At 38.0% G+C, this 27,990-nt stretch overlaps 1 protein-coding gene and 1 pseudogene across 2 annotated transcripts in view; one reads left to right on the forward strand and one right to left on the reverse strand.

Moving 5' to 3' along the window:
* SCAPER (S-phase cyclin A associated protein in the ER) overlaps nt 1-27,990 on the forward strand; it is a 523,695-nt gene that overhangs the window by 206,201 nt on the left and 289,504 nt on the right. The window lies entirely within an intron of this gene.
* On the reverse strand, nt 424-20,743 carry LOC110583707 (annotated as a pseudogene).

The following is a 27,990-nucleotide window of genomic DNA, read 5'->3' on the forward strand; positions in this document are numbered from 1 at the left end:
ATCTTCCTCACACTCAATGCAAAGAAATAAAACAATATAAAGAAAAATATGTCCTCATTGTTATTCACAATAAAAAGGGTCTGCTTCATTCTGCAGGCCTGGGCATATTATATAATATGTACCATTTTAATTCTGACCCACTGAATAGAATCTCATGTATATTTGTGACTGAACTAATTCCATGGGAGCTGTGATGTACTGAACCATTTCTGTGGTATCCCTAGATCTCACTAAATTAAGAAAAGACCCTATGCAAAAGATAGCAATCTGTCCATAAATTGTATCTGTAGACTTTAGTGTCAGGTGGGAAAAGAGGCCCTTTTTTGAGTATATGGATACAAGTATTGTTGTGGTCTAAAGATTGCCGGATTGATATTGTGTCTGTTATAAAGAGAAAGGGTATACATCAAAACCACTGCCAGATTAAGAAACTCCCACAATTTGTCTCAATTCTTCATAACAGAGCAAGTTCCCTTTCTAGGCTAACAATGAGTCCTGTATTGGCATTGCTGCTGGCTATGAAACTCACCACCAAAGGTAAACGATTGAATTGAACCACCTGGTAGGTGTTATAGTAACATGATACTCTTATTTTTTGGAAGTCCAGGTTTGCTCCCTTGGTCTGTTGGAAGGGCAAAAGTAGATAAGAAACGAGGTCTCAAAGCATGCTCTAGAGCATTATCATTGGCCACTTTAATAACACAGACTCTGTCTCTATCTGACACAACAACGGCATGGAGCCCTTCAACACTTGGTAATTTTTTGTACAGGAATCTCTTTAGGTCCTGGCTTCTGGGCTGCTGTGTTCTCTCAGCTGTAAATTTGGGGACAGCTTGTACATACTTTATTTGATATGACAAATTCCATCCTACAAATCAGTAATTACAAATCAGCTTTCCTCTGAAGTCATTCTGGTTGATAATCTGCTGGAATAGTTTTATGGAGGAGTGATATCAGTCAAAATAATAGTTTACTACAGATTGTTTCGGTGTTATTCTGGGTGAAACTGTGACACCCAGGGAGTCGTACCCTTTAACTTAAGCAGTTAGCATAAGCCCTTGGCCTATAGTAAAGTATTGAATTAATGTTAATAAACTAAATGTTAATGAGCTACACTACAATTTATTGTTTTCAGTATACCATATCTCTGGAGAGTGATATTCAAAATACATGGAAGAGTGCTATCTAAAAATACCATGTTGTTTTTAGTTGAGTATTCTTTTATTTCTTCCCTTCTTTCATCTGCTTCTCTTTTTGTCCCAATTTTTCTTCTTTTCTTCCCAAATACCTTCATCTCTCCATTCCCCCACTTCTTCCTCATCCCTCACTTTTCATACCCTCATCATCATCCAGAGAAACAAAAACATGTTCAAGCCCTTCCAGCCTCTACCCTTCCCCAGTTTTTTTTTTTTTTTTTTTTTAAAGATTTTATTTATTTATTTGACAGAGAAAGACACAGCGAGAGAGGGAACACAAACGGGGAGTGGGAGAGGGAGAAGCAGACTCCCCGCCGAGCAGGGAGCCCGATGCGGGACTCGATCCAGGGACTCCAGGATCATGACCTGAGCCGAAGGCAGTCGCTTAACCAACTGAGCCACCCAGGCGCCCCTTCCCCAGTTTTTATAGAAGGCAATAAGGAAAGCTATAAAGTGCCTCCTATATATCTTTTTTTTTTTAAAGATTTTATTTATTTGAGAGAATGAGATAGAGAGAGAGAGCATGAGAGGGGGGAGGGTCAGAGGGAGAAGCAGACTCCCCGCCGAGCAGGGAGCCCGATGTGGGACTCGATCCCGGGACTCCAGGATCATGACCTGAGCCGAAGGCAGTCGCCCAACCGACTGAGCCACCCAGGCACCCGCCTCCTATATATCTTATTTGTTGTTCCGCCAGGCAGGTTTAAAAGAGTGGAATGCCTCATAATATTTTTAAGAATTTAAGGAAAAACTTTATTTGATTCAGGAATAGACTGATATCATTGGATTTTAGATTCAAAGTTGAAGTACTGGATGAGGTTTAGAGAAAAATGCTGGTTTTCCAAACAATATGTGAAAACCCTTACATTAATATCTATTTAGATTAGTAACTTGGCATCCACCCTGCTCTTGAAAGCAAACTTTTGAGTTGTAGAGAAATAAGTAAGCCTCTTGAGCATGAGATTGGATTTCTCTAAAGGAAACTTGATTTTCATTTAAAAATACATTTGTATTATTATAATGAAGCTTTAGTCCTTTTTTTCAAAGGAAATATATTTAAATCCTTTTGCTCTAGGAAGAATATCCTTAAAAATTCTCATATCTGTGTTATAATACTTGTTTTTAAAGATTTTATTTATTTGACAGAGAAAGACACAGCGAGAGAGGGAACACAAGCAGGGGGAGTGGGAGAGGGAGACGCAGTCTCCCCTGCAGAGGCAGGGAGCCCGATGCGGGGCTCGATCCCAGGACTCTGGGATCATGACCTGAGCCGAAGGCAGACGCTTAACAACTGAACCACCCAGGTGCCCCGTCATGTCTGTGTTATAATATTTTTAAGTAGTGGGGAGCAGATTATTTCTTTTGGTGTACCACATTTTATGAAATGTATTTATTCTGAGGTATAACTTGAGTTCTAAAAATGGCAATTTAATAAAATTCTATCTTGTGTCATTTATATTTTCGCACGTATTCTATTTTTAGAGCTTTTTATATTCTTTCCCAAAGATCATGAATCTTACTATAGCTTAATTTTTTTCATGTCTCTTTTAAAAAGTAAGGAACTATGAGAATCTTTAGGAGGAGTCTGAAAGAATATCAAGGTCATAAACTTCAGTATGAATCATTTCATTAAATATAGTAAATTATGGTAGGAAAAAACCATAAAAGGTAATTAAAAGAATAAGAAGGTTATAAACTTTGATGAGATTATGTCTGTATAGTTATTAGTTTCTTATATACATATATACAATATTGTTTAAGAAGTCACAATTGTGACTTAAAGGCTAGACTTAATTTGTGTGTGTGTGTGTGTGTGTGTGTAATTAGCCATCACTGATTAGCTTTTGGGCTTGTTACATTGATTCTTAGAATGTTAGAAAAGGGAGGACTTTAGGATGTCTAATCCCTTTATTTTACTAGGGAGGAAACTGAGGCCCAGATAAGTCGGTCATGAGTCGCAGAATTTATCTTGGTGTAGATATTTTGACTCATAGTTCAGTGCTGTTTCTACTGCATCAACCTGATTTTCTATGCCTAAAGGAAAAACAGTATTTCCTATTAATGCTTATTTAGGATTAATAGTATCAAATAGTCAAAATGGCCAACTTCCTGCCTTGTTAGTAAAAATAGGAGTTGCCACGAGGCTAGGAGGTGTACTTTGTCAGTTAGGAAGGAAGGAGATCCAGTAGCTTTTGGGGTGGTTTTTTGGTCCTGAGTTCTTCGTATTTTGAAAATGACTAAGTAAATCATAGATACTGTGTCTTAAGGAGTACATTTTGCTTATCCTTGTGCCTGTGGCATAAATAGAACTGTGAGTAGATATGGAAGATGAGTGTATTTTTGCAGTTAATATTCATTCTTCTGCAGCACTAATAAGCTTACAGCAGCTGTAATCTTGTACAAATCAACAGTTTTCTTTAGAAAGCTTGCTTTTCTTTGCATTTCCATATTAGCGTTAACTTTGTAATAATTAAAATATTAATATTAATTGTAGAAAATTGGATAAAAATAATGCCTGCTGTTAACATTTTGACCTATTTTCTGCTCTTTGTATATTAATATATAAATCTTAAGTGCTTATTTATATATAAACTACATTGCATAGATTTGAATCCTGATTTTTTTTTTAAAGATTTTTATTTATTTGACAGAGAGATACATAGTGAGAGGGGAACACAAGCAGGGGAGTGGGAGAGGGAGAAGCAGGCCTCCCGCTGAGCAGGGAGCCCGATGTGGGGCTCGATCCCAGGACCCTGCGATCAGGACCTGAGCCAAAAGCAGACGCTTAACGACTGAGCCACCCAGGCGCCCCTGAATCCTGATTTTTTTTAACATACAGTGTATGTTTTTAATATCATTACTATTAAAGATTAATCACATCTGTGTAGTATCATCTTAATGTATGTGCCACAATTTATGTAATCAATTCCCTACTGCTATTTTGTTGTAAATCTCACTGCAGTGAGATTTGTAGAGAAATATTTTTGTAACTCTGTTTTCTTATGGCAGTTTTGCAGAAGTAAAGTTACTCAGGTATCTTTATTATTTTTTTAATGGAGCATTTTATTAAATATTAAGTAGACAGGGATGTTTATATAGAATGGAGACAGAGATACCAGTATCTGAAAAGCTCCATTTGTAAATGGCCAGAGCCATAGATAACTTGAAGCATGTAACATTTCAAATAAAAGGAAATGAGATTGCTCTATTTTTCTGATCTCAGCCATTCCTTTTAAGAAAGGATGTCATCAAGGATTAGAGCCCAAAGGTTAGGTTCTAGGGTTCAGGGCAGCACTCAAATTATAGCAGGAATCTAGAACAGTGAGTAGGGAGAGGGGGAAAAAAAAGGAACCAGATTTTATGGAACGGATTACTGCTGAGGAGAGAGTGAGAAGTGCTGCCTGCCTGTGTACACAGGTGCTCAAGGATTGCTCAGATATACTGGATGCTGGACCTTGTGCAGCAAGATTAATTTCAGGAGATACCAACTAGTGGATGCATCCCGCTAGTGTACTTCCTATCACAACAGATTGGGCTATGGAATTAGGTGAAGAGCTTTAGAACCTTCATCTCTGACTCAGTAAGCAGAGCCTGGCTCTTTTTGGTCTGCACTGTTTCTTAGGAGGCTCAGGTTATTCATCATTTTGTAACTGCTAGTTAACTTTTGCCCTGTCCCATATTGGATCAATAAAAATATATAACTACTTTTTTCAGTGACGCACTTTCTTATTATTTCTACTCTTTTGCAGGACATTGTCTCCCATCCTTATAATAGATTTCAAACTTGCAGAATGCACTTTAGTACTTGAATAGTCTGCAAATATGTTAATTACATTTTAGGTTCGGCTCTTAGATGTTTGAGAGATACGAATATTATGATTTCATTTACTTCTTTTGGCAAGCCAGAGTTTTAAGATTCGTGTGTACAAATTACTTTTCCTTACAACGTGACTCTTCTGAACTGGTTATTATGGAGAATTTAAAACATAATAGTGGACAGAATAGTAAGCCATAACAATGATAAATTCATGGTGAATCCCTCCCAAATACTATTTTGAAGTCAATTCCAGATATTACTTCATAATATCTATTTTAAAAAAGCTTTTGTTTCTGCTAATTATACTTATTATAAAGAGAAAATTAAAAATCTATCCCATTCATCTGTGAAAATTTTAGTATTTTGCCTTGTTTTCTTATAGTCATTTTACACATACACATATAAGTATACAAAGATATAGTTTACATATAAATTTTTTACGTAATTGCATTAGTTAGGGAAAAAACTAATCTGCTGTAATAAAAGAAACAAAAATACAAAGATTTTAAGAATATAGAAGTTTATTTCTTATAGTACAGCCCTGAGGTTAGTAGTATAAGTTGTCAGTGTAGATTTATGCCATGTGATCCATCTTTCCTTCCTTCCTTCTTTTCTTCCTTCCTTCCTTCCTTCTCTCTTTTTCTTTTTTCTTTTTGAGTATAGTTGACACACTATGTTACATTAGTTTCAGATGTACAACTTAATAATTTGACATGTTTGTATACTATGCTATGTTCACCACAAGTGTAACTATTATCTGTCCTGTTACATGGCTAATATAATACCATTTACTGAATTATATATGCTGTGCTTTTTCTTCCCTTGACTTATTTCATAACTGGAAGCCTGTATCTGCCACTCCCCTTCATCCATTTTGCCCAACCGCCTACCCCTCTCCCCTCTGGCAACTATCAGTTTGTATTTATAGGTCTGATTCTGCTTTTTGTTTGTTTATTCTTTGTTTTCTTAGATTCCACTTCATGAGTGGAATCAAATGCCATTTGATTTTTCAGGGACCCATCTTCTTCTTTCTCTATATCCTATGGCATATGCCCTCCCCTTCAGGCTCAGAGCTGTGTTAGATGCTCTTTTGTGTTCTGGTTTGCTGAAGAGGAAGAAAGTGAATGGGCCTTCAAACACTGAGCATGCATTCATATTCTCTTGATTAGAATTCAGTCATATGGCTACCTTTAGCTATACGAGGGACTTACAGGACTAGGAAATTCAGTTCCTAGCCAAGGAATAATGTGACTTCCTAAGGTTCTATTACTATACAGTGTGCTTCAGTGCAAGGTTTTTCTGGCTTTTCTATTACATGCCCATGGGCAGTTGAATCTAGAGGCTTGATTAGAGTAAGGTTCAACCCAAACCCATAATTAGTATTGAGTTCTATAATTGGGAAATCTGTAATTGGTATTGAGTTCTTTTACCAGCATGAATATAATGTCTGATTGTCTTTCTTTTTCTCATATTAATGTTATTAGCTATTGATTAATGAACACCTAGGTCCATTAATTAATAGGTATATTCCAATTTTACATTTCATTTTCATTTATTATTTGATAATATATTTATAAAGAGGTGCTTTCCCTCATCTATTTGGTTACTGAATGGCAGGGTGAATTTTTATTTGCCTGTCTTCAAAGTAATGAATTGGTTCCCTAATATCCTGCAAAGGTTCCAACTGGTCTTTTTAAAAATATGTATTATTATAAACTCACGGATTTAAACACTTTTGAGGGGTTTCAGTCATTTGAAATTCTCCTTTTTGAAGCTCAAATTATGCCATATTTGGTCAGTGGGAGTCTCTTAAAAAGTTTGCACTCAAGTTCTTTTGACATGAGCCTAGTTGAATTTGATAGTTATCCTTCTACTTGGTATGGCAAGATATTTAGCCTTATGATGAGTTATTTCACTAAGAAGCCCTTATTATTTATATTTAGAAATTGTATTCCAAGAGCATTATTAAGGATGCTTATTGCTACTGGGTTGGTAATTGTGAACAGAATTAGGAAATAAATAAAATATATGTGATATGTATATGAATTGTGTATGTATTCACACTCCATATATACATCTGTGTGTGTACATATACATTTATTTTTTACTTAAAGATGATGGATTCATGAATTCTTAAAATTCAAATTTAAGATGAAGGGTGTTTTATTTAACCTTCTGTGTATTGTATCTCTTCCATACCAAACATTCAGGAAATCAAAGGCAGGGAATGATAAAATTATAATATCCATAATTTCCTTTACATCATCCCACATCACACACACACCAGTCTTAGAACAGCATTACCACTACTCCCACTGCCAATGTAATTACTGAGAATATAAGTTTTCCCATTTTCTTTTTTTTAAATAGTAATACTAAGAAAAATCTGAGGCACAGCCATTATATACTATTTTCTTTAGCCTTTAACCACCAGTTTAGTCTTAGCTCTTTAAGTTCGTAACGGTTAATACTAATCCTTATGTCTATGTCTTTCTAGTCATTTTGATTTTCTAAGGCTTGTTCTTTTTTCTTTTTTCTTTCTTTTTTTTAAAGATTTTATTTATTTATTTGAGACAGAGAGAATGAGAGAGACAGAGAGCACATGAGAGGGGGGAGGGTCCGAGGGAGAAGCAGGCTCCCCGCCGAGCAGGGAGCCCGATGCGGGACTCGATCCCGGGACTCCAGGATCATGACCTGAGCCGAAGGCAGTCGCTTAACCAACTGAGCCACCCAGGCACCCTCTTTTTTTTTAATCTTGTTAAATTTTTGAACTTTTTTCATTTCTTCTTTTCTTACTTAAAAATTGAAACTACATAGAGCACTGGGTGTTATACGAAAACAGTGGATCGTGGATCACCACATCAAAAACTAATGATGTATTGTATGGTGACTAACATAACATAATAAAATTAAAAAAAATAAAAAATAAAAATTTTAATTCCAATATAATTAATATACAGTGTTATATTAGTTTCAAGTGTACAGTATACTGATTCAGGAGTCTATACATTACTTAGTGCTTATCATGATAAGTGTACCTTTAATGACCTCTGTTTCACCCATTGTACCACCCCATCCCCCCCTGGTAACCACCAGTTCTCTATATTTAAGAGTCTGTTTTTTTTCTTTGTCTCTTTATCCCTTTGTTCCTTTGTTTTGGTTCTTAAATTCCACATATGAATGACATATTTTTCTTTATCTGACTGACTTATTTTACTTAGCATTGTACCCTCTAGATCCAGCCATGTTCGTTCAAATGGCAAGATGTCATTCTTTCACATGGGTAATATTTCATTATATATATATACCACATCTTCTTTATCAGTTCAACTACTGATAGACACTTGGGGTGCTTCCATAATTTGGGTATTTGTAAATAATTCTGCAATAAGCATAGGGGTGTATTTATCTTTTCCAATTAGTATTATTGTATTCTTTGGGTAAATACCTAGAAGTAGAATTACTGGATCAAAGGTAATTCTATGTTTAATTTTTTGAGGAACCTCCATACTGTTTTCCACAGTCGCTGCACCAGTTTGCATTCCCACCAGCAGTGTAAGATGGATGGTTCCTTTTTCTCCACATCCCCTCCAGCACTTGTTGTTTCTTGTGTTTTTTATTTTAGCCATTCTGACAGGTGTAAGGTGATATCTCATTGTGGTTTTGATTTGCATTTCCCTGCCAATTGGTAATGTTTAGCATCTTTTCATGTGTCTGTTGGCCATCTGTATGTCTTTGGAGAAAGATCTGTTCATGTCTTCTGCCCATTTTTTAATTGGATTATTTGTTTTTTTGGTTATTTAGTTGTGTAAGTTCTTTATATATTTATTTATTTATTTATTTAAGATTTTATTTATTTGACAGAGATATAGCGAGGAGGGAACACAAGCAGGGGGAGTGGGAGAGAGAGAAGCAGGCTTCCTGCTGAGCAGGGAGCCTGATGCGGGGCTTGATCCCAGGACCCTGGGATCATGACCTGAGCCGAAGGCAGACACTTAATGACAGAGCCACCAGGCACCCCTCTTTATATATTTTAGATACTAACCCTTTATCAGGTATGTCATTTGCAAATATCTTCTCCCATTCTGTAGGTTGCCTTTAATTTTGTTGTTTTGTTTGCTGATAAAATCCCAATAGTTTATTTTTGCTTCTGTTCCCTTGCCTCAGGAGACGTATCTAGAATAATGTTGCTGTAGCTGATGTCAAAGAAATTCCTGCCTGTGCTCTCTTCTAGGATTTTTATAAGGTTTCAGGTATCACATTTAGGTCTTCAATCCATTTTGAGTATAGTTTTGTATAAAGTGGAAGTATGTGGTCCAGTTTCACTCTTTAGCATGTAGCTGTCCAGTTTTCCCACCACTATTTATAGAAGAGACTCTTTTTTTCCTATTGCATATTCTTGCCTCTTTTGTAGAAAATAATTGACCATACAGTTGTGATTTTTATTTCTGGCTCTCTGTTGTGTTCCATTGATCTATGGTGTCTATTTTTGTGCTATACCGTACACTTTTAATTTCTACAACTTGGTGGTTTATCTTGAAATCGGGGATTGTGATACCTCCAGTTTTGATCTTTTTCAAGATTGCTTTGCCTGTTTGGGGTCTTCTGTGGTTCCATACACATTTTAGGATTATTCATTCTAGTTCTGTGAAAAATGTTGATATTTTGATAGGGATTGCATTAAATCTTTAGATTGCTTTGGTTGTATGGCCGTTTCACCAATATTTGTTCTCCCAATTCATTAGCATGGAATGTTTTTCCATTTGTTTGTGTCGTCTTCAGTTTCTTCCATCAATGTGTAACAGTTTTCAGAGTACAGTTTTTTGATCTCCTTGGTTAAGTTTATTACTAGATATTTTGTTGTTTATGCTGCAATTGTAAATGGGATTGTTTTCTTAATTTCTCTTTATGCTACTTCATTATCAGTGTATAGAAATGCAGTGGATTTCTGTGTATGGATTTTGTATCCTGCAACTTTAATAAATTCATTTATCATTTCTAGTCGTTTTTTTGTAGTCTTTAGGGTTTTCTATATATAGTATCATGTCATCTGCAAGTAGTGAATGTTTTACTTCTTCCTTACCAATCTGGATGCCTTTTCTTTTTCTTGTCTGGTTGCTGTGGCTAGGATTTCAGGACTACGTTGAATAAAAGTGGTGAGGGTGGACATCCTTGTCTTGTTCCTGATCTTAGGGGGAAAACGCTCAGCTTTCACCATTGAATATGATGTTAGCTGTTGGTTTTTCATAGATGGCCTTTATTATGTTGAAGGTAAAATTCCCCGTAAACCTGCTGTGTTGAGAATTTTTATCTTAAGTGGATGTCATACTTTATCAGATGCTTTTTCTACATCTGTTGAAATGATCATACGATTTTTACCCTTTTTCTTGTTGCTCTGGTGTACCACATTGATTGATCTGTGAATATTGAACCACCCTTGCATCCCAGGAATAAATCCCACTTGATCGTGGTTAATGATTTTTTTTTAATGTATTGTTGGATTTGGTTTGTTTATATTTTGTTGAGGATATTTCCATGTGTGTTCACCAGAGATATTGCCCTATCATTCTTTCCTTTTTTTTTTTTTTTAAAGTGTCTTCATCTGGTTTTGGTATCAGGATAATGCTGGCCTCATATAATGAAATTGGAAACTTTTATTTTTTTTAAAGATTTTATTTATTTATTTGATAGAGAGACAGCGAGAGTGGGAACACAAGCAGGAGTGGGAGAGGGAAGCAGGCTTACCACTGAGCAGGCAGCCCTATGCGGGTCTTGATCCCAGGACCCTGGGATTGTGACCTGAGCCGAAGGCAGACGCTTAACGACTGAGCCACCCAGACGCCCCGGAAACTTTTCTTACTCTTCTATTGTTTTAAATAGTTTGAGAAGAATAGGTATTAACTCTTCTTTAAATGTTTGGTAGAATTCACCTGTGAAGCCATCTGGTCTTAGACTTTTGTCTGATGGGAGTTTTTTTGATTAGTGATTTACTTTCATTGCTGGTAATCAGTCTATTCAAATTTTCTATTTTTCCTGACTCAGTTTTGGCAGGTTATGTGTTTTCAGTAATTTATCCATTTCTTCTATATTGTCCAATTTGTTGGCATATAGTTTTTCATAATATTCTCTTATAATTATTATGTACTGTTGTTTGTTATTTCTCTCTTTCATTCCTGATTTTGTTTGAGTCCTCTATTTTTGTTTTGATGAGTCTGGGTAGAGGTTTATCAGTTTTGTTGATTTTTTTCCGAAGAACTAGCTCCTTGTTTCATGATCTGTTCTGTGTTTTTTTTAGTTTCTGTTTCATTTATTTCTGTTCTAATCTTTATTATTTCCTTCCTTCTACTGGTTTGGGGTTTTCTTTCTTTCTTTTTTTTTTTTTTAGCTCTTTTAGGTATAAAATTAGGTTGTTCATTTGAGATTTTTCTTCTCAAGGCAGGCCTGTATTCCTATAAACTTCCTCCTAGCACCACTTTTGCTGCATCCCAGAGATTTTTGACTACTGTGTTTTCGTTTTCATTTGTCTCCATGTTTTTTGATTTCCTATTTGATTTTCTTTAATTTCTTGATTGATCGGTTCATTATTTAATAGCATGTTATTTAACCTCCATATATTTGTGTTCTTTCCAGAATTTTTCTTCTGGTTGATTTCTAGTTTCATAGTGTTGTTATTGGAAAAGATGCATGGTATGACTTTCTCTTTTCAATTGGTTGAGACTTGTTTTGTGGCCTAATAGGATTTACTATGTAGAATATTCCATGTGCACTTGAAAAGAATGTGTATTCTGTTTTAGTTTGGATTGTTCTGAATATATCTGTTAGATCCATCTGGTCCAATGTGTCATTCAAACTCATTGTTTTCTTGTCAGTTTTCTTTTGGATGATCTGTCCATTGATTTAAGTGGTGTTTTAAAGTCCACTGCTATTACTGAATTACTATCAATTACTTCTGCATGTTCATTAGTAGCTGCTTTATGTATTTAAGTGCTCCTATATTGGGTGTATACAATTTACAATTGTTATATCCTCCTGTTGAATGTTCCCCTTATGATTATATAGGTCCTCTTTTGTCTCTTGTTACAGTCTTTGTTTTACAGTCTGTTTTGTCCAATATAAGTATTACTACCTGGCTTTCTTTTCACTACCATTTGAATGATAAATGCTTTTCCATCTTCATGTGTCTTTAGGTCTGAAATGAGTCTCTTGTAGGCAGCATATGGTTGGGTCTTGCTTTTTTTTTTATCCATTCCATCACCGTATGTCTTTTTTTTTTTTTTTAAGATTTTATTTATTTATTTGACAGAGACACAGAGAGAGAGGGAACACAAGAAGGGGCAGTGGGAAAGGGAGAAGAGGCTTCCCGCGCAACAGGGAGCCCGATGTGGAGCTCAATCCCAGGACCCTGGGATCATGACCTGAGCCAAAGGCAGACGCTTAATGACTGAGCCACCCAGGCGCCCCACCCTATGTCTTTTTAGAGTGTTTAGTCCATTTACATTCAAAGTAATTATTGTTATTATGTACTTATTATCGTTTTGTTACTTATTTTATGGTTATTTTTTGTAGTTCTCTGTTCCTTTCTTCTCCTGCTCTCTCATGGTTTGCTGGCTTTCTTTAGTAATATACTTGGATTCCTTTCTTTTTATTGTTTGCTTATCTGTTACAGTTTTTGATTTCTGGTTACCTCTAATGTTATATATAACATCTTCTGCATATAGCAGTCTATATTAAGTTGATGTCACATAAGCTTGAACCCTTTCTAAAAGCACTAAATTTTTTCTCCTCTCTTCCCCATGTTTTAGGTATATGGTGTCATGCATTACATCCTTTTATTTTGTGCATCCCTTGACTGATTGTTATACATATACTTAATTTTACTGCTTTTGTGCTTCCTAATTTTCTTATTCCTGCTTATGGTCTTTCCTTCCCACTCAAAGAGTCCCCTTTAACATTTCTTGTGAGGCTGGTTTAGTGGTGATGAATTCCATTAACTTTTGTTTGTCTGGGAAACACTTTATCTTTCCTTCTATTCTGAATCATAGCCTTGCTGGATAGAGTATTTTTGGTTGCAGAGGCTTTTTTTGTTTTGGTTTGGTTTTTTTTTTTTTTTTTTTTTTCAGCAATTTGAATATATCATGACCCTTCCTTCCAGCCTATAAAGTTTCTGGTAGAAAAATCAGCTGATAGCCTTATAAAGTTTCCCTTGTATGTAACTGTTTACTCTCGCCACTTTTAAGATTCTCTCTTTATCATACTTTCAGCCATTTTAATTACTATGTCTTTTTGTTTGAGCCTCTGATTTGATTTTATTGTGGGATCTCTGTGTCTGCTGGATCTGGATTTCTCTTTCCTTCCCTAGATTCAGGAGGTTTTCAGCTATTATTTCTGCAAATAAATTTTCTGCCTGCTTTCCTCTCTTCTTCTTCTAGGACCCCTATAATGCAAATGTTACTATACTTGATGGTGTCCCTGTGTTCCTTTTACTATTCTCATTTTTTTTTTAATTTTTTAAATTTTATTATCTTACGTGAGTCACCATACATCATTAGTTTTTGATGTGGTGATCCACGATCCCTTGTTTTCATATAACACCCAGTGCTCCATGCAGTACATGCCCTCCTTAATACCCATCACTGGGCTAACCAGTCTCCCCTTCCTGCTCCTCTCTAAAACCCTGTTTGTTTCTCAGAGTCCATAGTCTCTCATGGTTCATCTCTCCCTCCAATTTCCCCCCTGCCTTCATTTTTCCCTTCCTTCTCCTAATGTCCTCCATGCTATTCCTTATGTTCCACAAATAAGTGAAACCATATGATAATTGACTTTCTCTGCTTGACTTATTTCACCTAGCATAATCTCCTCCAGTCCCATTCATGTTGATGCAAAAGTTGGGTATTCTTCCTTTCTGATGGCTGAGTAATATTCCATTGTATATATGGACCACATCTTCTTTATCCATTCATCTGTTGAAGGGCATCTCGGCTCTTTCCACAGTTTGGCTATTGCGGACATTGCTGCTATGAACATTGGGGTGCATATGGCCCTTCTTTTCACTACATCTGTGTCTTTGGGGTAAATACCCAGGAGTGCCATTGCTGAGTCATAGGGTACCTCTATTTTTAATTTTTTAAGCACCTCCATACTGTTTTCCAAAGTGGCTGTCCCAACTTGCATTCCCACCAACAGTGTAAGAGGGTTCCCCTTTCTCCACAACCTCTCCAACATTTCTTGTTTCTTTCCCTGTCCATTTTTGCCATTCTAACTGGTGTAAGGTGGTATCTCAATGTGGTTTTGATTTGGGTGTCCCTGATGCCTAATGATGATGAACATTTTTTCATGTGTCTGTTAGCCATTTGCATGTCTTCTTCAGAGAAGTGTCTGTTCATGTCTTCTGCCCATTTTTTAACTGGATTATTTGTTTTTTGGGTGTTGAGTTTGAGAAGTTCTTTATACATCTTGGTTATCAGCCCTTTATCTATAGTGTCATTTGCAAATATCTTCCCCCATTCCGTGGGTTGCCTCTTTGTTTTGTTGACTGTTTCCTTTGCTGTGCAGAAGCTTTTTATCTTGATGAAGTCCCAAAAGTTCATTTTTGCTTTTGTTCCACTAGCTTTTGGAGATGTATCATGAAAGAAGTTGCAGTGGACGATATCAAAGAGGTTACTGCCTATGTTCTCCTCCAGGATTTTGATGGATTCCTGTCTCACATTGAGGTCTTTCATCCACTTTGAGTTTTATCTTTGTGAATGGTGTTAGAGAATGGTCAAGTTTCCTTCTTCTGCATGTGGCTGTCCAATTTTCCCAGCACCATATATTGAGGAGACGGTCTTTTTTCCATTGCATGTTTTTTCCTGCTTTGTCAAAGATTATTTGACCATAGAGTTGAGGGTCCATATCTGGGTTCTCTATTCTGTTCCGTTGGTCTATATGTCTGTTTTTGTGCCTCTACCATGCTGTCTTGGTGATCACTGCTTTGTAATATAGCTTGAAATCGAGCAACGTGTTGCCTCCAGCTTTGTTTCTCTTTTTCAACATTTCCTTGGCGATTCAGGGTCTTTTCTGATTCCATACAAATTTTAGGATTGTTTGTTCCAACACTTTGAAAAATGTCATTGGAATTTTGATCGGGATGGCATTGAAGGTATAGATTTCTCTGGGTAGCATAGACATTTTAACAATGTTTATTCTTCCGATCAATGAGCATGGAATATTTTTCCATCTTTTTGTGTCTTCTTCATTTTCTTTCATGAGTGTTCTGTAATTCCTAGAGTATAGATCCTTTACCTCTTTGGTTAGGTTTATTCCGAGGTATCTTATGGTTTTTGGTGCTATTGTAAATGGAATCGTTTCTCTAATTTCTCTTTCTACAGTTGCGTTGTTAGTGTATAAGAAAGCAACTGATTTCTATGCATTGATTTTGTATCCTGCCATATTACTGAATTGCTGCATGAGTTCTAGTAATTTGGGAGTAGAGTCTTTTGGGTTTTCCACATAAAGTATCATGTCGTCTGCAAAGAGAGAGACTTTGACTTCTTCTTTGCCGATTTGAATACCTTTTATTTCTTTTTGTCTGATGGCTGTTGCTAGGACTTCTAGTACTATGTTGAACAATAGTGGCGAGAGTGGGCATCCTTGGCGTGTTCCTGATCTTAAGGGAAGGGCTCTCAGCTTTTCCCCATTGAGGATGATATTCGCTGCAGGTTTTTCATAGGTGGATTTTATGAACTTGAGGAATGTTCCCTCTATCCCTATACTCTGAAGAATTTTAATCAGGAAAGGATGTTGTATTTTGTCAAATGCTTTTTCTGCACCAATTGAGAGGACTTTATGGTTCTTCTCCCTCCTCTTATTAAGGTGTTCTATCACATTGATTGATTTGCGAATGTTGAACCACCCTTCCGTCTCGGGGATAAATCCCACTTGGTCGTGGTGGATGATCCTTTTAATGTATTGTTGGATCCTATTAGCTAGGATTTTGTTGAGGATTTTGGAATCCATATTCATCAGGGATATCGGTCTGAAATTCTCTTTTTTGATGGGGTCTTTGCCTCGTTTGGGGATTAAAGTAATGCTGGCCTCATAGAATGAGTTTGGAAGTTTTCCTTCTGTTTCTATTTTTTGAAACAGCTTCAGGAGAATAGGTATTATTTCTTCTTTGAATGTTTGGTAGAATTCCCCAGGGAATCCATCAGGCCCTGGACTCTTGGTTTTTGGGAGGTTTTTGATCACTGCTTCAATCTCGTTACTGGTTATTGGCCTACTCAGGTTGTCAATTTCTTCCTATTTCAGTCTTGGCAGCTTATAGGTTTCCAGGAAGGCCTCCATTTCATCCAGATTGCTCAGTTTATTGGCATATAGTTGTTGATGATAATTTCTAATAATTGTTTCTATTTCCTTGGTGTTAGTCGTGATCTCTCCCCTCTTATTCATAATTTTATTAATTTGGGTCCTTTCTCTCTTCTTTTGGATAAGTCTGGGCAGTGGTTTATCGATCTTATTAATTCTTTCAAAGAACCAACTTCTAGTTTCGTTGATCTAATCTACTGTGTTTCTGGTTTCTAATTCATTGATCTCTGCTCTAATCTTAATTATTTCTCTTCTAATGCGTGACTTAGGCATCGTTTGTTGTTTTTTCTCTAGTTCTTTAAGGTGTAGAGTTAGTTGGTGAATTCGGGATTTTTCTATTTTTTTGAGTGAGGCTTGGATGGCTACGTATTTCCCCCTTAGGACCGCCTTTGCAGTATCCCATAGGTTTTGGACCGATGTGTTTTTGTTCTCATTGATTTCCATGAATTGTTTTAAGTTCTCTTTATTTTCCTGGTTGACCCAAACATTCTTGAGCAGAGTGGTCTTTAGCTTCCAAGTGTTTGAATTTTTCCAAATTTCTTTTTGTGATTGAGTTCCAGTTTTAAAGCACTGTGGCCTGAGGATATGCAGGGAATAATCTCAGTCTTTTGGTATCAGTTGAGACCTGATTTGTGACCCAGTATGTGGTCTATTCTGGAGAAAGTTCCATGTGCCCTCGAGAAGAATGAGTATTCTGTTGTTTTAGGGTGGAATGTTCTGTAAATATCTGTGAGGTCCATTTGGTCCAGTGTATCATTCAAAGCTCTTGTTTCCTTGTTGATTTTCTGCTGAGATGATCTGTCCATTGCTGAGAGTGGAGTATTGAGGTCTCCTACAATTAACGTATTGTTATCAATATGACTCTTTATTTTGGTTAACAGTTGGCTTATGTAGATGGCTGCTCCCATGTTGGGGGCATAGATATTTACAATTGTTAGATCTTCTTGTTGGATAGAATGATATAGTGTCCTTCTGTGTCTCTAACTACAGACTTTAGTTTAAAATCTATTTTGTCTGATATAAGAATTGCTACCCCAGCTTTCTTTTGAGGTCCGCTGGCATGGAAGATGGATCTCCATCCCTTCACTTTCAGTCTGGATGTATCTTTAGGTTCAAAATGAGTCTCTTGTAGACAGCATATGGATGGGTCCTGTCTTTTTATCCAGTCTGTAACCCTGTGCCGTTTTATGGGAGCATTTAGGCCATTCACGTTGAGAGTGATTATTGAAAGATATGAATTAATTGTCATTATGTTGCCTGTGAAGACATTGTTTTATAGATTGTCCCTGTAAATTTCTGTTGTAGATCACTCTTGGTGTCTTTCTCCTTTTATAGAACCCCCCTTAATATTTCTTGCAGGGCCGGCTTAGTGGTCACATATTCTTTCAGTTTCTGCCAGTTGTGGAAGCTCTGCATCTCTCCATCCATTCTAAATGACAGCCTTGCCGGATAAAGTATTCTTGGCTGCATGTTCTTCTCGTTTAGTACCCTGCATATGTCTTGCCAGGCCTTTCTGGCTTGCCCGGTTTCTGTGGATAGGTCTGACGTTATTCTGATGTTCCTCCCTCTGTACATAAGGAATCTCTTCCCCCTAACTGCCCTTAAGATGGTTTCCTTGGTTCTACGATTTGCGAGTTTTACTATTACATGCCGGGGTGTTGGCCTGTTTTCCTTGATCTTGGGAGGGGTCTTCTCTGCCTCTAGGACACGAATGTTTCTTTCATTCCCCAGATTAGGAAAGTTCTCAGCTACAATTTGCTCAAGTATATCTTCTAGTCCTCTTTCTCTCTCCACTCCCTCCGGGATTCCAATAATTCTGACATTGGAACGCTTCATGGTGTCACTTATTTCTCTGATTCTATTTTCATGGATTCTGAGTTGTTTTTCCCTGGCCTCTTCTTTTCCCTTTTTATCTATTAAATTGTCTTCCAGGTCGCTTATTTGTTCTTCTGCCTCAGTTACCCTAGCTGTTAGATTATCTAGATTGGATTGGATCCCATTAATAACATTTTTAAGTTCTGCCAATTCAGCTTTCATTTCTGCCCTTAGAGACTCTATGTTGCCATTAATTGATTTCTCCTTTCTAGCTGTTGTCTTCACAATTGCTAGCCTGAATTCCATCTCCGACATCTTGGTTATATCTGCATCCATTTGTAAATCTGCGGCATAAGTCATAATCTCTGAGTCTTTCCTATTTTGGGGGTTCCTCCTCCTAGTCATTCTGTTGATGGGTGCTTGAGTGAATGTATAGAGTCCAAATTATTGAGCAGAACCCAAGCAAGATGCACATGTTTTCTGGGGATCTTAGGGTTGCTGGTCTCTTGTTCTCCCAGCCTGTTTTCTGGGGGAGGGGCCTGCCGTGCTGTTATTCAGGCAACCTTGTTTGGGCAGAGTTGCCCTGCCCCCCTGTGGCGGGGGATGGGCTCAGTGGGAACAAGTGTTTTTGGGGCTTTTGTTCTCTGGCGGCTTTCCCTGGCGGCTTTCTGTGTCTCTTCCGTGAGTCAGAGCAGAAGAGACCGTTTCCAACCCTCTGCCTCAGAGCAGAGAGATCGCAGTCTGTTCTTCAGTGAGCTCTCCAGGCCACACTATCTCCGTTTCTGTCTGTGCTGCTATAAACTGTGCGCCCCTCCGCAGCGCTCCCAGTCCTGCCTCCAGGTCGGTCACGTCTCTGCCCTTTGTGCTTCTAAAACTGCCAGCTAACCCCAGTTCGCACGCATGGCCCTGACGCTCTGGGTTTCTGTCCCGGGGGGCTGCCCTAAAGTCCTTTCCCAGCCGCTACTGGTCTGCGAGTCTGTGCCTGTCCCCAGTGCGTGAGGCTGTCGCTCACCGGCGGTATAGGATCCGGATGGCCAGGCTCCCTCCTGCTGCCATTTATCCTCTGATATCTGCCCGCGGAATCACGACTCCCCGCTTCGTACCTCGAAACCAACCGTCTGCGATATTCTGTTTGTAGAGATTCAGATCTTCTTACCTCTCAGGCTGATTTCATGGGTGCTCAGAGTGGTCTGGTAGATATCCAGCTCAATTCCGGGGACCAGTTGGAATAGGGTCCCCTCCTCCACCATTTTTTCTCCTACTCTATTCTCATTTTTTATTCTTTTTTCTTTTCTTCTGTTCAGCTTGATTGCTTTCCATTACTATGCCCTCCAGTTCCCTCATCTGTTCTTTTGCTTCCTTTAGTCTACTATTTATTCCCTCTAGTGTATTTTTAATTATACTACCTAAATTTTCCATCTCTCATTGGTTCCTTTTTCTGTTTTCTGTCTCTTTGTTGAGGGTCTCACTGAGGTCCTCCACTCTTAAGTTCAGTGAGAATCTTTATTACCATTACTTTATATTTCTATCAGGCATATTACTTATGTTCATTTCATTTAGACTTCTTACTGTGATTTCATCCTGTTCTTTCATTTGGGATATATTTCTTTGTCTCCTCATTTTGCCTCTCTGTGTCTGTTCTTATATGTTAGGCAAGTGAGCTACATCTCCTGCTCTTGCCTAATGTTGAAGTGGTCCTATAGTGCCTTGCAGTGCAGTGTCCCCTGTTAACCTGAGTCTAGTGCTTCATGGGGTATCTCCTATATGCATTGTGTGCTCCTTACCCTTGTCTCTGAGCTGGGTTTTCCTTAAGCTTAGTAGTCTGCAATGGCTTTGTTTTCCTATTGTGGGCAGGGTTTGGTCCCTGTGTTGTTAGTGGGCCAATCTAGGTCTGCCGTGGGCTTGAGTTGAGTCAGACCATGCATTTGTCAGAGCTGTGGTAGCACCAAACTGCAGCGCACTTTCCTTGTGTTGCCTCTTGAGAAGCTTTTGTTGGTGGGCAGGGCCTGCAGTCAGACCAGATGTCTGCCCGCAGCCCACTGCTGGGGCTGCAGCCTCATTTGTTTGTGTGGTTTTCTGCCCCTTTCCCCAGGGTAGGAGTCACTTTGGTGTGGTGCTGACACCTTTGGGGGCTGCTTGTATATTGCCACACTTGTGGCACTACTTTGGATGGACTCCTGTTGAGGGTGTGTTGGAGGGTGGAGATCTGCTGGAGAAGGTGGAGGCAGGGTGTGCTTTTAGCAAGCTAGGTAGAGAGTGTTCGGGCTGTGCTGGTTACCATGTGTCCCTGTATCTTGTTGGGGGGGAGCGAGGAAAATGGCATCATGAGCTCCTTTGTTCTTAGAGAAGTCTCCCCAAGATCTCCCCTTACAGCACATGCTCTGAGATTAGTGAAGAAATCTCACTCTTGTTATGTGTCTTTCAAACTGCTGCTTCAACGCTGTATCTCAGTGAGGATTTTGTGGCTCTCCACCACATCTCTACCCTTCCTACCTCTTCGATGTGGGCTCTTCTCTACATTTAGCTGTGGAGAACTGCCAGTCTTCCAGTTAGTTTCTGGCGTTTTTATATTCATGTGCTTGTTATCAAGGTGTAGCCTAGAATCCTCCTACTCTGTCTTCTACCCCTGGAATCCACTGACGCTTGTTCTTTAGCTGATTTGAGGAATCATCTTATTAATATAAATATAAATTTGAGGAAGATCTTATCAATATAATATTCTCTGAGGTTTTTTTTAATGTTGATAACATTTATCTGTGATTTTATTCATGAAAGTTGGTTTCACTAGATATAAAATACTTAGCTCACATTTCTTTCCTTGAGAATACTAAATATATTACTTCATTTTCTTCTGGCATAAAATGTTACTATCAAAAAGGCTGCTTGCTGATAATCTAATTTTTCCCTTGTAACTCACTTGCTTTTTTTTCCCTGTATGTCCAAGTAATTTTTCCTTTTTCTTCAAACCCCAGGGATTGTAATAGGATGTCTTGGCATTAGCTACTCTGGGTCAGTTTTTTTGGGCATGTAATGTACTTTTTAAATATTTAATTATATTTTATTCAGGAAAGTTTTCTTGAATTACAGCTTTTAATATTTATCTCTTCCCTTGCTTTAGTTTTGTTTTTCGGGGATTCCTAATTGCTTCTTTGCCCATATCCCTTATTTCCAGTTACTCTCAAATGCTTTTTATTTATTTCTTTTGATATAAACATTTTTCTCCTTTTCATCTTTTATTTGTCTGAAGCATTATTTGTGGTGTTTCTTTTAAATACATATACATTTTTAAAAATTAAGTTCAATTAGCCAACATATAGTACATCATTACTTTTTGATGCAGTGGTCAACAATTCATTAGTTGCATATAACACCCAGTGCTCATCACTACACGTGCCCTCCTTAATACCCATTACCTGGTTACCCCAACTCCCCACCCCCTTCCCCTCCAGCAACCCTCAGTTTGTTTCCCACAGTCCAGAGTCTCTCATGGTTTGTCTCCCTCTCTGATTTCCCCCCTTCAGTTTTCCCTCCCTTCCCCTATTGTCCTCTGCTGTATTCCTTATGTTCCACATATGAGTGAAACCATATGATAATTGTCTTTCTCTGATTTACTTATTTCACTTAGCATAATACCCTCCAGTTCCATCCATGTTGATGTAAATGGTAGATATTCATCCTTTCTGATGGCTGAGTAATATTCCGTTCTATATATGAACCACATCTTCTTTATCCATTCATCTGTTGAAGGGCATCTTGGCTCCTTCCACAGTTTGGCTATTGTGGACATTACTGCTATGAACATTGGGGTGCATGGGCCCCTTCTTTTCACTACATCTGTAACTTTGAGGCAAATACCTAAGTAGTGCAATTGCTGGGTTGTAGGGTAGCTCTGTTTTTAATGGCTTGAGGAACCTCCATACTGTTTTCCAGAGTGGCTGTACCAACTTGCATTCCCACCAACGGTGTAAGGGTTCCCCTTTCTCCACATCCTCGCCAACATCTGTTGTTTCCTGTCTTGTTAATTTTTGCTATTCTAACTGGTGTAAAGTGGTATCTCATTGTGGTTTTGGTTTGTCTTTCCCTGATGGCTAATGATGTGGAGGGTTTTTTCATGTGTCTGTTAGCCATTTGGATATCTTCTTTGCAGAAATGTCTTTTCATGTCTTCTGCCCATTTCTTGACTGGATTATTTGTTTTTTGGGTATTGAGTTTGGTAGGTCCTTTATAGATCTTAGATACTAGCCCTTTATCTGTTTTGTCATTTGCAAATATATTCTCCCATTCCATGGGTTGCCTCTTAGTTTTGTTGACTGTTCCCAATAGTTCATTTCTTTAAAATTTTTATTTATTTTTAAATTTTATTTTGTTATGTTAGTCACCATATAGTACATCATTAGTTTTTGATGTAGTGATCCGTTATTCATTGTTTTCGTATAACACCCAGTACTCCATGCAGTTCATGCCCTCCTTAATATCCATCACCAGGCTAACCCATCCCCCCACCCCTCTCCCCTCTAAAACCCTGTTTGTTTCTCAGAGTCCATAGTCTCTCATGGTTTGTCTCTCCCTCCGATTTTGCCCCCTTCATTTTTCCCTTCCTTCTCCTAATGTCCTCCATGCTATTCCTTATGTTCCACAAATAAGTGAAACCATATGATAATTGACTTTTTCTGCTTGACTTATTTCACTTAACATAATCTTCTCTAGTCCCATCCATGTTGATGTAAAAGTTGGGTATTCATCCTTTCTGATTACTCAGCCAATAGTTCATTTTTTATTTTGTTTCCCTTGTCTGTAGAGACATGTCTTGCAAGAAGTTGCTGTGGCTGATGTCCAAGAGGTTACTGCCCGTGTTTTCCTCTAGTATTTTGATGGATTCTTGTCTCACATCGAGGTCTTTCATCCATTTGGAGTTTATCTTTGTGTATGATATAAGAGAATGGTCCAGTTTCATTGTTCTGCATGTGGATGTCCAATTTTCCCAGCACCATTTATTGAAGAGACTGTCTTTTTTTTCCATTGGATATTCTTTCTTGCTTTATCGAAGATTATTTGACCATAGAGTTGAGGGTACATTTCTGGGCTTTCTGTTCTGTTCCATTGATCTTTGTGTCTGTTTTTGTGCCATTACCATGCTGCCTTGATGATCACAGCTTTGTAATACAGCTTGAAGTCAGGCATTGTCATGTCCGCAGCTTTGTCTGTCTTTTTCAACAATCCCCTGGCGATTTGGGGTCTTTTCTGGTTCCATACAAATTTTAGGATTGTTTCTTCCAGCTCTGTGAAAAATGTTGATGGTCTTTTGATAGGGATTGCATTGAATGTGTAGATTGCTCTGGGCAAGATACACATTTTAAAAATGTTTATTCTTCCAATCCATGAGCATGGAATATTTTTCCATCTCTTTTTGTCTTCCTCAATTTCTTTCATAAGTATTCTTAGTTTCTAGAGTATAGATCCTTTACTTGTTTGGTTAGGTTTATTCCTAGGTATCCTTTGGTTTTTGGTGCTATTGTAAATGGAATAGATTCCTTAATTTTTCTTTCTTCAGTCACATTGTTAGTGTATAGAAATGCAACTGATTTCTGTGCATTGGTTTTGTATCTTGCCATGTTGCTGAATTGCGTATGAGTTCTAGTAATTTGGGGATGGAGTCTTTTGGGTTTTCCACATAAAGTATCATGTCATCTGCGAAGTGAGAGAATTTGACTTCTTCTTTGCCAATTTGAATGCCTTTTATTTCTCTTTGTTGTCTGATTGCTGAGGCTAGGACTTCTACTACTATGTTGAACAATAGTGGTGAGAGTGGGCATTCCTGTCATGTTCCTGACCTTAAGGGAAATGGTCTCAGTTTCTCCGCATTGAGAATGATATTCGCCGGGCCTTTTCATAGATGACTTTTATAATATTGAGGTATGTTGCCTCTAACCCTATACTTTGAAGAGTTTTAATCAGGAAAGGATTCTGTATTTTTTTTTTAAAGATTTTTTTTTATTTATTCATTTGAGACACAGAGATACAGAGAGAGAGAGAGAGGGAGAGAGCATGAGCAGGGAGAGAGGCAGAGGGAGAGGGAGAAGCAGGCTCCCCGCTGAGCAGGAAGCCCGATGCGGGGCTCGATCCCAGGACGCTGGGATCATGACCTGAGCCGAATGCAGACGCTTAACCATCTGAGCCACCCAGGCGCCCCAGGATCCTGTATTTTGTCAAATGCTTTTTCTGCATCAATTGAGAATTTTATATGGTTCTTATCTTTTCCCATATTAATGGGCTCTATCACATTGATTGATTTGCGAATGTTGAACCACCCTTGTATCCCGGGAATAAATCCCTCCTGGTCATGGTGAATAATCCTTTTAATGTACTGTTGGATCCTTTTGGCTAGGATCTTGTTGAGTAGCTTGGCATCCCTGTTTATCAGGCATAATGGTCTGTAATTCTCCTTTTCGATGGGATCTTTGTCTGGTTTTGGGATCAAGGTAATGCTGGCCTCATACAACGAGTTTGGAAGTTTTCCTTCCATTTCTATTTTTTTGAAACAGCTTCAGTAGAATAGGTATTGTTTCTTCTTTAAATATTTGATAGAATTCCCCTGGGAAGCCACCTGGCCCTGGACTCTTGTTTTTTGGGAGGTTTTTGATTACTGCTTCAATTTCCTTGCTGGTTATTGTCTTTTCAGATTGTCTGTTTTTTCCTGTTTCAGTCTTGGTAGTTTATAAGTTTCTAGGAATGCATCCATTTCTTCCAGATTGCCTAATTTATTGGCATATAGCTGCTGATATTAACTTCTAATAGTTGCCTCCATTTCCTTGGTATTGGTTGATTTCTCCCCTTTCTTTCATGATTTTCGTAATTTGGGTCCTTTCTCATTTCTTTTGGATAAGTCTGGCCAGAGGTTTATTGATCTTACTAATTCTTTCAAAGAACCAGCTTCTAGTTTTGTTGATTTGTTCTGTTGTTCTTCTGCTTTCTATTTCATTGATTTCTGCTCTAATCTTTATTATTTCTCTTCTCCTGCTTGGTTTAGGCTTTATTTGCTGTTCTTTCTCCAGCTTACCTTTAGGTGTTAGCTTGTGGATTTGGGATTTTTCTAATTTTTTGAGAAAGGCTTGGATGGCTATGTACTGCCCTCTTAGGACGGCCTTTGCAGTATCCCATAGGTTTTGAACCAGTCTGTTTTCATTTTCATTGATTTCCATGAATTGTTTAAAGTTCTTTTTTAATTTCCTGGTTGACCTATTCATTCTTTAGCAGGATGCTTTTTAGGCTCCAAGTGTTTGAGTTCCTTCCAAATTTCCTCTTGTGATTGAGTTCCAGTTTCAAAGCATTGTGGTCTGAAAATATGCAGGGAATAATCTCAGTCTTTTGGTATCATTTCAGACCTGATTTGTGACCCAGTATGTGATCTATTCTGGAGAGAGTTCCGTGTGCACTCTAGAAAATGAGTGTTTTGTTGTTTTAGGAAGGAATGTTCTGTATATACCTATGAAGTCCATATGGTCCAATATGTCCTTCAAAGCTCTTGTTTCTTTGTTGATCTTCTGCTTAGATGATGTGTCCATTGCTGTGAGTGGGGTGTTAAAGTCTCCTACTATTAATGCATTATTATCAGTATGGTTCTTTATTTTAGTTATTAATTGGCTTATGTAGTTGGCTACTCCCATGTTGGGGGCATAGATATTTACAATTGTTAGATCATCTTGTTGAATAGACCCTCTAATTATGATACAGTGTCCCTCTACATCTCTTACTACAGTCTTTGGTTTAAAATCTAATTTGTCTGATATGAGGATTGCTACCCCAGCTTTCTGTTGATGTCCATTAGTATAATAAATGGTTTTCCAGCCCCTCACTTTCAATCTGGAGGTGTCTTTAGGTTCAAAATGAGCCTCTTGTAGACAGCATATGAATGGGTCCTGCTTTTTTATCCAATCTGAAACGCTGTGTCTTTTGATTGGAGCATTCAGCCCATTTCCATTAGAGTAACTATTGAAAGATATGAAGTTAGTGACACTGTATTGCCTGTAAAGTCTCTGTTTCTGTAGATTGTCTCTGTTACTTTCTGGTCTATATTACTCTTAGCGTATCTCTTCACTTACAGAATCCCCTTTAATATTTTTTGCAGGGCTGGCTTGGTGGTCACACATTCTTTCAGTTTCTGCCTGTCCTGGAAGCTCTTTATCTCTCCATCTGTGCTGAATGACAGCCTTGCTGGATAAAGTATTCCTGGTTGCATGTTCTTTTCATTTAATACCCTTAATATGTCTTGTCAGCCTTTTCTGGATTGCCAGGTTTCTGTGGATTGGTCTGATGTTCTGCCCTCCATACATAAGGAACCTCCTCTCCTTAGCTTCTCTGAGGATAACTTCTTTGGCTCTACGATTTGCAAGCTTCACTATTATATGATGGGTTGTTGATCTATTTTTATTGATTTTGGGAGGAGTCCTTTCTGCCTATTGGATACGAATGCTTGTTTCCTTCCCCAGATCAGGGAAGTTTTCAGCTATTATTTGCTCAAAGATACCTTCTAGCCCTCGCTCTCTCTCCACCCCCTTGGGGATCCCAGTAATTCTGACATTTGAACGTTTCATGGCATCATTAATCTCTCCAAGCCCTTTTTCATATACTATTAGTTGTCTTTCCCTCTTTTCCTCAGCTTACTTTCTTTCCATCAGCCTATGCTCTACATCACTTATTCTCTCTTGTGCCTCATTGACTCTAGCTGTTACAGCATCCAGTTTAAACTGCATCTCATTTATAGCATTTTTACGTTTGGCCTTACTAGATCTCATTTCCACCCTTAGAGATTCTGTATTGTCACTTATGCTTTTTTCAAGCCTACCTATTAACTTTATGATTGCTATCCTGTATTCTATTGCTAACATCCTACTTATATCCATATCGATTTGCTTTGTAGCAGAGAACATTGCCTCTGGTTCTTTTTTTTTTTTTTTTTTTTGGTGAGTTCCTCCTTCTAGTCATTCTCCCCAGAGAACGATGGGTGGACAAATGAACAGAGTCCAAAATATCAACCATGACCCAAGCAAAATGCACCCCAGAAAAATCTGAAGTTGTTGAAAGCCACCACAGAAAAGCAAATAAAGTCAAAATGAAACACATGAATAAAAGAAAAAATTTTTTTAAAAATTTAAAAAGGGAGAGGTAGAGAGACTATAATCTCACAGGGTGGACAAAGCAGGGTGATCCACTTGTTCCTGGGTGAATTTTGGGCTGTGTGTTAGAAGACACTACATCCCAAAATTGGAAAGAAAAAAAAAAAATATATATATATATATAAAATGTATAAATATACATATGAAAAAATATATATAATTGAATAGAGTGAAAAAAGGACTAAAATGAAGCATATATCTATAAAATGTAGATGTGAAAAAATGCAAGTTAAAAAGTGACTATGAAACATAGGTTGGTATAATAGGAATCTAGTTGAAATGGGAAAAAGGTAAAAAGAAAAAAAGAAAAAGCATAGAAAAAAAGAAAGGAGAATTTTATCTGAAAAATAAACGAGTCATGAGGGAACACATGGAGCTCAATATACTGTTTTCCCCTTGCTTTGGAGTTTTGTGGGATCCATAAGCTTGTCATCCACCTGTTCTTCCAGTCTGTCTTCTGGGGGAGGGGCCTGCCATGGTCCTTCTCAGGTGTCCCTACCTGGGCGGAGTTGGCCCAGCCCCTGTCAGGGGGGCGGGCTCAGTGGAACAGGTCCTCTCTGTGGCTTTTGTTCACTGGAGACTTTCCAGTCCTCATCATAGGATCACAGCAAAAATGCCATGCCCAGACCTCTGGCCCAAAACAGAAAGA

This window comes from Neomonachus schauinslandi, chromosome 9 (genome assembly GCF_002201575.2).
Source record: "Neomonachus schauinslandi chromosome 9, ASM220157v2, whole genome shotgun sequence".
NCBI classification, from domain to species: domain Eukaryota; kingdom Metazoa; phylum Chordata; class Mammalia; order Carnivora; family Phocidae; genus Neomonachus; species Neomonachus schauinslandi.